This window comes from Otolemur garnettii, unplaced genomic scaffold, assembly GCF_000181295.1.
Source record: "Otolemur garnettii isolate 467f Iridium unplaced genomic scaffold, OtoGar3 scaffold00118, whole genome shotgun sequence".
In the NCBI taxonomy this organism is placed as follows: Eukaryota; Metazoa; Chordata; class Mammalia; order Primates; family Galagidae; genus Otolemur; species Otolemur garnettii.
Genome location: NW_003852513.1, coordinates 3244207 through 3255812, shown reverse-complemented (window position 1 = coordinate 3255812; position 11606 = coordinate 3244207).

Here is an 11606-nt window from a genome sequence, read left to right as displayed (position 1 = left end):
TGAGTGTGTGAGAGAGTGTATGTGACTGTGAGTGTAAGAGTATGTGAGTGTGTGAGAGAGTGTATGTGACTGTATGTAAGAGTATGTGAGTGTGTCAGAAAGTGTGTATATAAGAGTGTGTGAGGGAGAGTGTATGTGACTGGGGGAGAGTGCATGTGATTGTATGTGTGAGACTATGTGGGTGTGTGAGAGAGTGTGACTGTGAGTGTAAGAGTATGTGAGTGTGTGAGAGAGTGTATGTGACTGTGTGTGTAAGAGTATGTGAGTGTGAGAGAGTGTATGTGACTGTGAGTGTAAGAGTATGTGAGTGTGTGAGAAAATGTGTATATAAGAGTGTGTGAGGGAGAGTGTATGTGACTGGGGGAGAGTGCATGTGATTGTATGTGTGAGAGTATGTGAGTGTGTGAGAGAGTGTATGTGACTGTGAGTGTAAGAGTATGTGAGTGTGTGAGAGAGTGTATATGAAAGTGTGTGAGGGGGAGTGTATGTGACTGTGGGGGGAGAGAGTATGTGAGTGTGTGAGTGTATATGAAAGTGTGTGAGGGAGTGTGACTGTGTGTGTGTGAGAGTGTGCGAGTATGAGGTAGTGTGTGAGTGTGTATATGAGAGTGTGTGAGTGTGTATGTGTGAGAATGTGAGTTTGTAAGTGTGTGTATGTGTGCTGAAGGAGAGAGTGTGAATGTGTGTGAGGCAGAGTGTATGTGAGAGTGTATGAGAGTGTGTGTAAGAAAGTATGTGTGTGAGAGGGAATATGTGTGTGAGAGCATGTGCCGGCCAGTGAGTGTGGGTGGTCTTGCGCAAGAGAGTGTGTGTGCGAGAGCAAGTGTGCATGGTTGTGCACAAGAACTGTGTGGTGGTACATGAGAGTGTGTGTAGTAGTGCATGAGAGCATGTGGCCGTGGTCATGCGAGACAGCGTGTGTGAAAGCATGTGTGTGTGAGAGGGAGTGTGCATGGTCGTGCCCAAGAGCGTGGGGCGGGCAGAGCGAGCGCTTGTGGTCATACGCAAGAATGTGCGCATGTCACGTGGTGGCGCACAAGAGCATTTGTGCATGAGAGTAAGCGGCCGTGCTCATAGACTAGAGTGTGTGTGTGGCCTTGTGCGAGAGCATGTGTGTGTTCTCAAGAGCGAGTGTGCTTGGTCGTGTGCAAGAGCCTGTGTGCGTGAGAGCAAGTCTCGTGGTTGTGTGCGACAGCGAGTGTTCATGCACGAGAGTGTGTGTTTGAGAGCAAGCGCGCGTGGTCTTGCGTGAGAGGGTGTGTGCGCCAAGCAAGTCTATGCGGCGGTGCGTGAGAGCAAGAGCACGAGTGTGTGTGTGGGAGAGAGACTGTATTTCCATGCTGAGAAAGGTCAGCGTGGGGGACTTCCCTGAACGGTGGGCATGGGGACAGGACTGCTAACCACATCACGTATCACATGTGGGTCTTAGGATTAAAAGGTTTGCTTTAACAATCTAGAAAGAAAGAACAAGTGGTTCCTGCACAAATAAATTTGACTCTTGTGTGTGTTTTGAACACCCCTCCCCCCACTGGAGGATCTGCAGGCTCCATGCTGAGCCCTGGAAGGAAGCACCAGAGTTGTCCACGGTTCTCCTAGGGAGTAACTTGGGGGCCATTCCAGGGCTTCTCAAGCTTTGATGTCAGTAGGAATCCCTGGAAGTCTTACAGAATCTGATTCAGTGGCCCAAGATTCTTCTAACAAGCTCCAACGTGCCAGTGCTGCTGGTCCCGGCCCACACTGTGTACAGGGATCTAAGCCTCTCCCGCCCTCCCCTCCCGGCATCTCCACCGCACAGCGCCTGAGGTAGACCACAGGCTTCACTGCCTTCACCCCTGGTAGCCCACAGTGCTGAGGCTGCTGCAGGCCTGGGTCCATGTCCTCCCTGTCCCCATGCCATCCAGCAGGAATCCAGGCCCTGGGGCCAGCAGAGAGCTGACTAGTACCAGACAGGTCCATAGGCCCAGGATTGGAGGGTGGACTTGGGAGGAAGGAAGGGTAGAAATGGTGGGATGGGGCTGGCACTGCTCAGAGAATGGGCCCAGCTACCTCCTGTGACAGGAGTTAAGTGGGATACTAAGGTACAAGAAGGACACAGGAAGAGGCTCAAAGCTGGGGCACTGAGCTCTGAGAGAGGGGCCTGTATTTGTGCTTTACGTAGAAATCACATTTCATCTCCACACAAAGACCCTGCAAAGCAGGCTTGGAATTCCTGCTGACGGATGAGGAATTCGTGGGGTAAAGCAGTTCATCTGCCAGCCCATCTGCCAGCACAGACATGGAGCTGCAGCTCACCTCAGCTGCTGAACTGAAAGTCCCCATCTTTCAGGTACCCCCCCCCCCACTGTCCTTGTCCCTCAAGATGAATGAGGGTCCACAGCTGGATGTCTGATTCCAGAATCCAGGGATAGCAGCCGTGAAGGAAGGGAGGGTGGCGGCGAGAGAAAGCAGCATGAGAGACGTGGGCAGAGCCAACCCTCCTGGGCCTACAGGGGTCTGCTTTCCTGTGAGCCAGCAGGGTCCACCGTCCCCTCGGGGTCTTGGCACATGCAGAAGTAGGCAAGCTGGTTGGGAGGTGTCTTGGCAGAAATGGAATACTGACCTCAGAAGAAAGAAGACAGAGAACTGAATGGGAACAACTGCCATGACGAAGCAACTAGAACATAACGGGCACTCGGAAACCGGTAGCTGCTATTTGCTGTTATTTTTGCTAACAGGATTCAGGTCGTGTACCTCACAATATGGCACCTCAGCATCTGAGAAAACAGAAGCAAGAAGGCCTCTCTGACCTCCTCCTGCTCTTCTCCCCTGAAACAGGTCACAAAAGAATTCTCTGATCTTTCTCTAAAGTAGGTCGTCCTCCTCCATGGGGGAAGGGAAGACACTGCCTGATGTCACTGGGTGCTATTCCTGCGAATGGCTAGAGAATGAGCCAAGAATTACACCAGGGACATTCTTGGGCATAATTAGACATTAGATGTTTCTGAAAAACTAAAGGCTCAATGAGTCCCACTGGGTGGCCAAACAAACCAGCCCAAGCTTTATAATTGGCTGCAGAGGAACATCCACCCCTCCATATCTTTACTTCTGTCCAGGGATCAGGATGCTGTTAGCACATGGTTACTGCTTATGCCTACCCATCTCTTCTCACTGAGCTACTGTAATCATGTTTTTGGATGTCAGGAGCCCACTCTGCCCCTCATGGGACACTCCCAGTCTCCTCCTCTGTGGGGTGGAGACCATCTCACCTGTGCTGCCTTCCTCAGGTCACTGCTGTGAGGACCCAGCAAGGTGATGTGTTTGATGGGGATAGGAAACTGTCAAGTCCTGCACACACAGGCACCATGCTGTGTATGACTTCACTGTGTTTCACCACTCTGCTCCACTCAGGGAACTAATTCTTTATTAAATCTTTATTCCTATACACTCTGTGTTTCTTCTCAACTGCCTCAGCTCCTTTGAAGAACCAGCTGATGTTTATTTACCTGTATACATCCATAAAATAAAAGTCTACACAGAACCTGAAAGCAAAAGTTATATACATGTACCATGTGTATGTAAAATTATAGACACACATATAATTATATAGATAGTTCCTCCTCTGGACCAAACACAAAAGACTACTTGTTAAAGCAGGTGAGACATTTGCACAATCAGTTTAAAAGATTATTTAAAAATGGAAATTCCCCAAAGCAGACGCCTGGAAGTCATTCCTCCCTACAACTCAGATGGAGGAAGGCATCTAATTCTTGGAAATTTAGACGCTCCTCTGGTAATTTAGCACAAAAATGGGCCTGGCTCAATCTGCTCTTCACATTTTGGTAATTTAAAAGGACATAACAGAATTTTATTTTAATGGTAATTGCAAACTCATGCAGAAAATGTAAATGCACATTTCATGATTAGCTTGCAGCATAAACTATGGCTTCTATTAATGTATTCCAATTTGTAATTCTTTTCACAGTATGAGATTTGAAAGCTGTGATTAAAATTAATTAGGTTAAGTAAAGTTTATCCCCCCTGAGCACTGCTATTGGGAACAAGCAGGAGAAAATTCGAGCTACATCTGGCTCTGCAGGAAACTGCATCTTCACAAGAAGTCGCTGACTCTTCCTCTGCCCACAGAGGCTGCATGCTGCTTATTTGGCATATTTCACCCACCATGTATCTCCTCAAGGAGCTAATTGAACCATTAAACTGTTCTTTGCTGGCTCACAAAACCACACAGGCTGTGACTACATCATCTTCAAAAAAGGGTATCAGGTGGATCAATCAATAGTTTAAACACAGTGAATCTGGGGAGCAGGGGGAAATGTACATCTGGGAAACCTGAGGTAATAGTGGCCACCCAGAATTCAGTGGTGTAATCTGCAGGGAAGAGATGACAGGTGAGGGGAACAGTAACAAAGACAGTAGCTGGCACCTGCACAGACCTCCCTGCTTTACACGCCTATCTCCAGTGTCACCTCTCTTGATCCCCTGGACGAGACTGACAAGGAGTTCTTATTATAGTTCCATTTCACTGACTAGGGTGCTGACGTGAAGTCACTGAGGAGGGGAACCTGTGCCTAGGGGCCACATGGGGCCTTCTAGATCCTAGAGTGTGGTCTTTTCACTGAATCCAACTTTTACAGAATAAATTCTTTTATTAAAAGGGGTGGAGCAGAGAAAGATGAAGCTTTTCTTGCCTCCTTTGGTGCTTCAGAAAGAAAAATCTTGAAATCAGAAGGCTGCAGGTTCCCCAGCCCTGGCTGAGTATCCTATTTTCCTTGTGAGCACGTATTATTCAATACTTAGTAAGTTTAAAGTTTGCTAAAAGTATACATATAGAGTATTAACTCTTCAGAAGGATTTTGAACCTATTACTTCAACTCCTAAGAGTTGGCCATTCTGACGTAGATCTCTGAAGTGATTTTTGCCATAGTTAATAAGAACATATTAAGGAGAACAAGGCCATGTGGGCATCATTCAATATTCTTAGGGTAGATGACTAAAGGAACAAACCTAAAACCCAAAATTCTAAAACCAAACAGTTTCCAGTCATAAAGAATGCTTCCCTGATACTTAAAAATTAAATGAAGCAGGTGGCACCTGTGGATCAAAGGAGTAGGGCATTGGGACCATATGCTGGAAGTGGTGGGTTCAAACCAACCCCGGCCAAAAAAAAAAAAAAAAAAAATTAAATGAAGGACTAGATGTTTACCTAACAGTTAATTTAAAAAGAAACATTAATGGGGGAGCTAAATTAAAGAGGGGAGAAAAAAACAGTTTCATATTCAAACCTCACAGCCATCTGCTTAGCAGGTAAACTCTGGTTGTCAACTTCCATTCCTCTGAGAGAAAAAGTTTCAGCCAGTTCCCCCTGTGACACTGTGAATTAGTGACTCAAATGAGCCTTCACACTTTTGGCCTGGTACCCCTAACTGTTTTGACTGACAAACTTTTCAGTGCTTTGAGCATAAAATTAAATTAGGAAATTAGCATACAAATCTTTGATTAAAATATTCCACTTATAGAATTTTCATAAGGAAGATGCTGGTTTGGGGGATAACTGCACAGCTCCGTCTGACTGCAGGGTCCGGGACCTTCCCAGAGCAGGCCTCGCTTTTCTACCACCAGGTGGCAGCACAAGCACAGCCTTCCAAGGGCTCCCTATGGCCACCTGCTCCAGCAGAGAGAGACCCGCCGGGGTTAGTTATCCCACAACCCGTGTGGTGTCAGTTTCGGTGTGTTTGGTCGTCTGCAGTTTTCTCTGAGCTCTCCAATCTCACCAGAGGCTGCATGTATGGTTTTGCTGGGGAAATACCTGCTATGAGACTGTCTATGGAATTGAGTGTAGCGAAAGAAGGAAAAGCATAACAGAACTTCCCCTACTTTGAATGTCATTTTCATCCCTATAAATAAGCAGGGCGACTTGGATCCCGAAGGAGACACCTCAGATCTCCTCCTCAGCAGAGCCGGGTCTTCAGGCAACAAACACTTCAGTCACTTCTGTGCTATGACCAGTTACAGAGTTAAGAGATCCTGAAAGGAAACAGAAAACTCAGAGATGGGGATTGACTGGGAACAAATATCTTCCACAACATGGTAGAGCAGTCTCATCCTGAAGAAAGTCAGCTTTGGGGTGACCCAACCTGCTTTCCTCTAGAAAGTGGCACCATGAACCAAAGTTATGTTGTTTATTTGTTTTTGAGACAGAGTCTCTCTCTGTCGCCCTGGGTAGAGTGCTGTCGTGTCATAGCTCACAGCAACCTCAAACTCCTGGGCTCAAGAGATCCTTCTGCCTCAGCATCCCGAGTAGCTAGAACTATAGGCATCTACCACCACACCCAGCTATTTTCGTGTTTTAGTGGAAACAAGGTCTCGCTCTTGTTCAGGCTGGTCTTGAACTCCTGGGCTCAAGCAATCCACTTGCCTCAGCCTCCCAGAGTGATAAGATTACAGGTGTGAGCCCCAGAATCTAGCTAAAACTTATGTTATCAACATGCACATTGAACACACAGTAAGTCCTGTAGTATATACTCTCTGTAGATTACCTCATTTAATCTCACAATGAACCTAAGAGGTTTATGTTATGATTGTCCAAATCTTCAAATAAGGAGGCTGAGCATTAGAACAGCGAAGCGATCTGACCAAGCCTTAGCATTTGAATCCAGTTCTCTCACTGGCAGCTAGAATTTGACTCGATATATTCGTGTTTAGCACATTGCTTAACAGGGCAGAAAGTCTCACCCCACCCACCTCTGCCACAGAAGGTGGCATGTGCCGTGTTCTATTTCAGAACTTTTTGGTGAGACTGAGCAGAATGCTGAGAAGGAGAACCTGAGCTGGCCCTGCCTCACCAGCCTGATCTGTGTGAAGTTTCTACAGGCCTGGCTCAGCAGAGGTTCTGCTCAACGGGTCCGTCCCTGTGACTGAGGCAGCTTAGCCATCATCAGATTTGACTCTGACAGAAAGAGAAGGCTGAGGTGGTGTAGATGAAGAGACACACAGCTCAACAACACAGTGAGCGTGTACATAGATATTCCTGTGTGCTCACCTCATCTTAGTGATGTCTCAGTCTGTTTAAAGTGCTGCTATAGCAGAATATCTGAGACTGGGCACTTTGCAAAGAACAGAAATGTATTCCACATAGTTCTGGAGGCTGGGAAGTCCGAGAATAGGGTGCCAGGGAGACTGATTTCTGGTGAAAATTCATTCCTCAAAAATGGGCCATCTAGGTGTCCTCACATGACAGAAGAGCAATAAGGGGACGTACCCTGGTTCCCTCCAGCCCTTCTGTAAGGCACTAATCCATTCACAAGGGGAGCACCCTCATGCCTAAATCACTTCCCGAAAGGACTCGCCTTTTGTTACCATCACAGAGGGGATTAGGTCTCAGCACATGAATGTGGGATGTTCAGATGACAGCAGTGATCTTCATCACATGGCAACCTCTGCTTCTCCTCTGTGCCTCTAGACTGAAACCCTAAGTTAGGTCTTGGAGTCGTTTTGCACATAAGATAGTGCAAGGCCAAGGATCCTTCCCTCATGGAAACGTACCTGGAATTACAAATTTCCCTCTAAGTTTGTTTCCCAAATTCTTGTTTATGACAAATTTTTCTCTGGTCTGCATCAAAATTAGAACAACAGGACAATGTGGTAAGTTTTACATAAAGCTACGTTAATGAGATTTGGAAGAGAATCCCTTATTTTGAGATGCTGTGCTTCCTATATCTTTGTAATTTAAGTGTTTCCTTAGGGAACAGTGGAACCTTATGGGTTTTTTTGTTTGGTTGGTTTTGGTTTTTTTTAGACACAGAGTCTCACTTTATCACACTCAGTAGAGTGCTGTGACATTACAGCTCACAGCAACCTCCAACTCCTGGGTTTAGGCAATTGTCTTGCCTCAGCCTCCCCAGCAGCTGGGACTACAAGTGCCTGTCACAACACCTGGCTATTTTTTGTTGCAGTTTGGCCAGGGCCAGGTTCGAACCCACCACCCTCAGTATATGGGACTGGTGCCCTACCCACTGAGCCACAGGCACCACCCAGAAACTTATGTTTTAATATAAATGAAATTCCCTGGAAAAATTAAAGTTTGGCAAGTCTATGGAACTCTCTTCTTTTTTACTTCCTTTAAAAAAAATGTTACAGATTTTTTGGGAGCTGTGGTTCTGAGTAGTCCTCAACTTTTGTGTGCCCGAGCACAGTAGGAGCGTTTCATATACTGCCATCTAGTGGTCATCTTGGTTCACACTTGCTGTTCTTCCCTTTGAGAATACAATTGGTAGGTAAGCCTATAGAGACCCAACCTGGGATGGGGGGGGGGTGTAACCCATTAGGTGGCAAAGGCAGAGATATGTTAGCATAAAAAAAAATATTAGTTTTGAAAATTGCGTAGAGGGCGGTGCCTGTGGCTCAAAGGAGTAGGGCACTGGCCTCATGTGGCGGAGGTGGCAGGTTCAAACCTAACCCCAGCCAAAAACTACAAAAAAAAAAAATGCATAGAAATATTTGCAGTGAAAAAAACTCCCACTCCAAACCCATGTGGGCAGAATTAAGAACAGGTGCATGGGATTAACACTGTGCTTTTTCCAACATCCACCACGAGAAGGACAGCAAGCGCTGAACCATTCATTCCCGAGAGGGTTAGCCAAACGTGTTTGTAATTTTACAACTGAGAATATCCCTTCAAACTCTGGGAGGACCCATTAGCCTCTCAAATATGGGTAAGTATGTAACTCTGCAGGAGCATGGTGCTCTTGAGGTGGTGAGGGGGGAGAGGGGGTGCAAATATCAGATAGTCCTTGCCTTTTGATTGATCTATGTGCAGACACGGCTGCCTACTAGCAGCTAATACACACCGCCTCTGTCCCGTCCTCCAGAGCTCCGTGGAGCTCTCTCTCCCCAGCCCCCCGTTGACCTCCTCCTCCAAGCTGGATGCTCATCTGCCAGGCAAAGGGAACTCAGTTTCTGAGTCTATCAGAATCTCAGTTTCTCTGCTTAATGACAGAGAGAGAGAAAGGGGAAGGAGAAGAAGGGAGAAGTGCAAAAATCCCCAAGGTGGGGCAGACAGAACACTGCGCGCTGGCGCCATAAAGGGCCTATATCTGGTCAGCCCTTTGAAACCCAGGAGGCCATATGTGAAAGGAACTTATACCACATGGTGCTCTGTGACTCACCTGAGTCATCTTGAATTGAGCCACAGAAATTCGGTTTCTGGACACTGGTGAACAAGTAGGCAGGGTCTAACTTGCTAGCAGCTGTGTTCTGAGAAGCCACGTGTACTGGTACTAGCTGAGACCTGACACACATTAAACCAATGAACTGCAGCGCTCAGGTACCTGGGCTGGCTCGGCAAATCCATTCAACATATTCTGCACTTCTGGCCTCCTTGGAATCACCTAGACTGTCCCTGTGTTAGAGAATGGGGATGGAGACGTTCTGCAGAAACTTAATCATTGATTCTTTTAATAATTCTCGTTAGAGACCCTTAGTGCATCAGAAGAGTATGGAGGGGACTAGAAATATATAAATCTAAATATAATTAATCACATGTGCCAAGGGGTATACTCAAAGAACTCTGAGAAAAGGCAGCAGCCAATAGGTAGAGAAAGCGGCTCCACGGATGCAGACGGAGTCGTTACAATGCCCTTGCTCTCCCTGGTTCCCCAGCAGGCCAGGTTTATTTTTACTCATGTCAGTCTTCTCCTTACCTGTCTGCCTGTCAGACTGTGTGCCCCAGGACAGCTCTGTGCACCTTAGGTCTGGCTCACAGTAGGTACTCAGTAAGCATCTAACAAACTGAGCTGCCACAAGCGGCCCTGATCTATGATATCTCATCCACTCGTTCTATTTATGTTAATCAGGTGCCTTCTATGAACTGTGTACTAAGTACTGAGGTCAGCAGTGAGCAGGGCAGATCTGGCCTCTGCTTTCTTTGTTGTAGGCAGAATAACGCCCCCCAGAGGTGTTCCATTCTAATCCCTGGAACCTATCTATGACTATGTTATCTTACATGGAAGGAGAAATTTTGCAAGTGTGATTGTGCCAAGGATCTTGAGCTGGGGAGATTATCCTGGATTGTGTAGGTGAACCTGATGGAATCACAGAGGTTCTGAAGAGGGGGAGGCAGGAGCAGAGGTTAGAGCAATGAGGACCACAGTCATGGAACCTGGGCAGGCTTTAGAAACTGGAAAAGGTGAGGAAATAGATGCTCCCCAGGGGTCTCCAGGAGCACAGCCCTGGCCACACCTTAATGTTAGCCCAGTAAAACTGACCTTGGAATTCTGACTTTTAGAAACAGAAGATAATGAATTTGTGTTGTGCTTAAAGCCACTAAGTTTATGGCAGTTTGTTATAGCAGTTATGGGAAATGAATCCACGCCGAGCATACCTATAGCTTATTAAACACTTAGTGTAGTGTTTACCAGACATTTATAGAAAGTAACTTCAGCAGTGTGTGATGACAGACCAAGTGGAGAGGGCACCAGCTCATCCACCTCCTGATATCTGCACAGACTGGCTTAATAATTTGTTCTTCTCTCTGCCAGCCAGGGTACCTGCCTTTCTGAACCTGGACCTTCCTGGGATAGAAGGAATTCAATTTGTAGCTTCCAGGGCCCTGTCCTGAGGCGTCAAATGTTTGTAGAAGGCATTTGGTGATGAATCCTTCACCCTGATGACAACTTGCACTTAGAAGGAATATTGTTCCTAAATTTCCAGTCAAGTTCAACTTTGTTTTCTGATCCTAGCATCCTTAAATTATAGACAAGAGATCTTCATCTTCTTCCTCCAAAGGGGAGACTGAGGCACCAATCTGAACAAGTCTGCTTCACCACCCAGAAACAAGATATGAGCTCAGCTCTTCCAAGGTTGTTCTTTTGGCCTCTGCTTTTTGTTCCCCAAAGGAAGAGAGAGAAAGGCTTTAAACACACAGGAGGAGGGAGATAGGTTCCCAGAGGGGGAGAAGAGGAATTCTGGGAAAAGAGTAATTGTTAAAACCTATGGGATAAGAAGAGAGCCTTTGTTTTTTAAATTAAAACTTGGGGGAAAATTTGACAACTGGATGCATTTCATTTTGAAACTCATTTAACCCTGAAACGTCAAAACGAAACTCCAGGGGTGCAAACCCACAACAATCAAAATAAAAACAAGTTTTCACAACCTGCTGCAAAGCTAAATATAAATTTTCAGATAGATCTACTCACCTCCGAGTTCATGACTTTTTAGAACTATTTCAAACATTACTTTTAAAAAGAATGTCAAATGAAATAAAAATTGTTTGGTGTGGGAGGTGGAGTACAGGCTGGGTGTGTGGGGGTGTTTTTTTGTTTTGGCCCCTCCAAACTGTCAGGATGTTTTCAAATACCATTTGTGGTCACCTGCACTGGTAATAGTTTCTGACTGTGGTCAAAAGAAGCTGACTAAAGGTTGTGTGTTTGCTCCAGGAGGAAACCTAGCTGTCACACGCCAGGCCTTGGTGCACAGTGCCCTTTGTCACCCCGTTTCTGGTGTGCTGGTGCATATGTGACCTCTGCGTTTCCACATGATAAAAGGCATGATAAAAATTGGAAACCAAAGTCCTCTGGCTGCAGCAGGGAACACCACAGCCCTCTCTTTTCTCT